Consider the following 3,326-nt stretch of genomic DNA (forward strand, 5'->3'; position numbering starts at 1 on the left):
TCAAGACTGTCAAGGCTGCCTATTGTGGCTTTTTGGGTGATGATTTTATCTTGAAGTATCTGTTTGGTACAGGTTTAATGAACCATATTAACACCCAAGGCCCAATTTTTTCACATCTTTTTGACAGGTGCAAATAATTTAAAATGTTACAGCAAGGCAAATTCTTGCTCTCATCAAGATTACCATTATAGGGTTATGGTGTGAAGGCACCACCAACACCCAAAGCCCAATTTTTCTGCATCTGTTTGACAGGTGCAAATAGTTTCACATTTTTACAGAAAGACCAATTCCTACTTTCATCAAGAGTACATTTAGCCATTTCCATAACTCTCCGGCAGTATGTTCTTGGAGCATTTCGCTGGGAAATTTGTTCTTCCTTTCACTGGTCTGTAGATCAGCGGCAGTTTCAGTGGCAGAATGAGTTTGCCACTAATCCCAAAACCATTCCCTAATGGTCTTAAAGATAAGCCAGTAATGGTAAAACTGAAGTGGGGGATATAAAACAAGAGGTACCTGGTCTCTGTGGATGGCTATATAAACATGCAGCTCGCCAATACAGAAGAGTATATTGATGGGGCATTGTTTGGACATTTTGCAGAAGTTCTAATAAGGGGTAATAATGTATTGTATATACCAGTAGTAGAAGAGGAGGAAGAAGATGGCGAGATGAGAGAATAAAGCAATTTCCAAATTTGTTTTGTATTGTATATTTTGTTAAGAAAAAAACTTCTTTTTTTCAAGACTACTTCTATAGGATTACGGTGTGACAGCACGACTAACACCCAAAGCCCAATTTTACCACACCTGTTACTTCTATCTAAAGTCTGCAAAAGTCACCAGACTTTATGTAAAAAAAATTGTTGATCTTGGTCAGAGTGTATTATAATTTGGCTTGTTCACATAAGGATTGCTCACTCTGGTGCAACACTTTGTTATTTCCATTTAAAGTCTGCAAAAGAGACACCAGAAGTTATCCAAAATATCTCTAATCTTGGTCAGAGTGCACTTAATTGTGGCCTCATCATGCAGACTGACTCCCCAAGCCATTGTATGCAAAATAATTAAAGTTTGTGGGTGAAAATTAATTTAAATGTCATTTTTTTCTTTATACATGTCAGTTTTGCTGCAGCAGGTTCTATACAAAGTACAGATGTCGACTTTACAGGCAGACTAAGGGGACCTCCCAGGCACTATATTTAAAGTAATTTTTCATTTTTATTGTTTCACTATAAGCATCATTAAAGCCACAAAAAGCCATTAAAAACAATCTTTAAAGAAAAAAAAATGTTCGCATTGAGGCATGTCCCCCAGGGCAGTACCCGGGCCCCCATAACCTTCTTATGGCCAGTTACTTGCATATAAGCCTTCAAATGTGGCACTGTTGATTTTACAAGTTCGGGTCCCATAGACTTTAATAGGGTTTGTGGTTTGGGTCCAAACTTTTGCTGTGTTCGAGAGTTCTGGAACCGAACCAGGGGTTTTCAGCCCAACTCTACTGCCAAAGCCATCTAAGACTGCTCCTCCCATTACCCTCCACACGTTATAGATACATTTACACTAAATATCTCAAAACTTACCACTTCTCCACACTTTGACACATCTAGAATACTGACATAGTTTTTGATATTATTAGAATTGTTTACTGTTATAATCATTATAATCATTACTTCATTGAACCCCCCAACCCCTCCCTATTTTTTTATTTCTGGTAATGCAGACATTTACAGTTATGGCCTACTCAAATCTAGAGCACTATCCCACTATCATATCACATAATATCAAAGGCCTTAACATACCCATAAAACTAGTCGCTTTATTGTGGGAATTTAAAAAAGCAGAATTTGCTTTCCTCAAAGAAACACATTTCAAAACATACAACATCTCACCAGTAATTACTTTGCCATATTATTAGCAAAAACACCAAATTTACCCTAACTCAACAAATTGAAGACACAGACTGACGTTATTACTTTTGAATAACTCTAGCGTGCACGCTTGGGAACTCTAGCGTGCAAACAATCACCCTAGAGAATGTCTATTTCCAAAACAAAGCACATATCTCCTTTTGCTAACACATTATTAATGCGCTCAAATGGTTCGCTACAAGATACATAATCTAAGGAGGAGATTTCAGCATTCCTCTAAACCCATTGCTAGATACATCCTTTGATAAAACATGTCTCGCATACAAAATACTCCAACGTATTAAATCTCTATTGCGTTCACTCTCTCTTGTAGACACTTGGAGAACAGTTTACCCATCAGGGAATAATTTCACTTTTTATTTCTATTCAATACCACACAAAAGATATTCAACTATTGACTATCTATTCATAACTCAGAAAGACCTCCCAGCCTTAGGAAAAAATTGGACCTTTTGGACGATTGTATGGACCTAGAACAAATGCTACATTTTCAAACCAAGCAAACTTTGTTTTCCCACAAGAAAATATACTACATGTTAAAAAAAAAGTGCAAAAAAGTGGAAAACGATTAGCCAGGGCGCTGGGAGTCTCTAAAACAACAAGTACCATTCACAGTATAAGGGACTGAGAAGGCAAACTTGCCCGTGCTACAGAAAAAATTGCTTCTCAATTTCATAGCTATTATACCAAATTATAAAATCTACCCCCACAACGAAAACCTTCTCAACTAAAAGGAGATAGAGAGGCAAACATTAAAGACTATCTGATATAAAGCAAATTGCCCACCCTATCACCAATTGACACCAAACCGCTTGAAAAACCAATCACTTAAGAAGAAATCACATATGCCATCAAAGACTTAAAACCAGGCAAAAGCCCTGGTCCCGATGGTTTTATTTCCAATACTACAAGACTTTTACACAGTTACTTACAAAACCCCTGGCATTGGCATTAAACTTCCTTAACGACTCTTCTTACACATCAGATTCCTTCCTTATGGCCTACGTATAGGTTATACCCAAGCCGAATAAGGACCGGGAGAAATGATAAAGGTACAGACCGATATCCCTACTAAATATAGACCTGAAACCACTAGCTAAAATATTAGCCAACCGGTTATGCCCACTATTAGCTAAGATCATAGGACCAGAGCAGGTAGGCTTTATACCAGGCAGAGAAGCTAAAAATAACATTATAAAAGCTCTTAACTTAATGTATAGATCCAATAACAGAAAATAGAAAGCCTTCTCTTGTCAACCGACAGGGTGGCATATGATTTTTTTTTTATTCCATAATATTTTATTGAGATATATTGTAAAGAATTACAGTAGAAATGTAGGACCCTCCTAGGTATGTGGTAGGAAAACACGTTTAGTGGCTCTTTTCTGCTTATCAGGAGAG

General features: G+C 37.2%; 1 pseudogene across 1 annotated transcript; it reads left to right on the forward strand.

Moving 5' to 3' along the window:
* Nucleotides 1-417: 417 nt before the first annotated feature.
* On the forward strand, nucleotides 418-678 carry LOC309546163 (small nuclear ribonucleoprotein F-like; annotated as a pseudogene). The gene has a single exon. The product of its transcript is annotated as a small nuclear ribonucleoprotein F-like (transcript).
* Nucleotides 679-3,326: the final 2,648 nt, after the last annotated feature.

This window comes from Pelophylax lessonae (assembly GCF_965119305.1).
Source record: "Pelophylax lessonae genome assembly, chromosome: 2".
Lineage (NCBI taxonomy): Eukaryota > Metazoa > Chordata > Amphibia > Anura > Ranidae > Pelophylax > Pelophylax lessonae.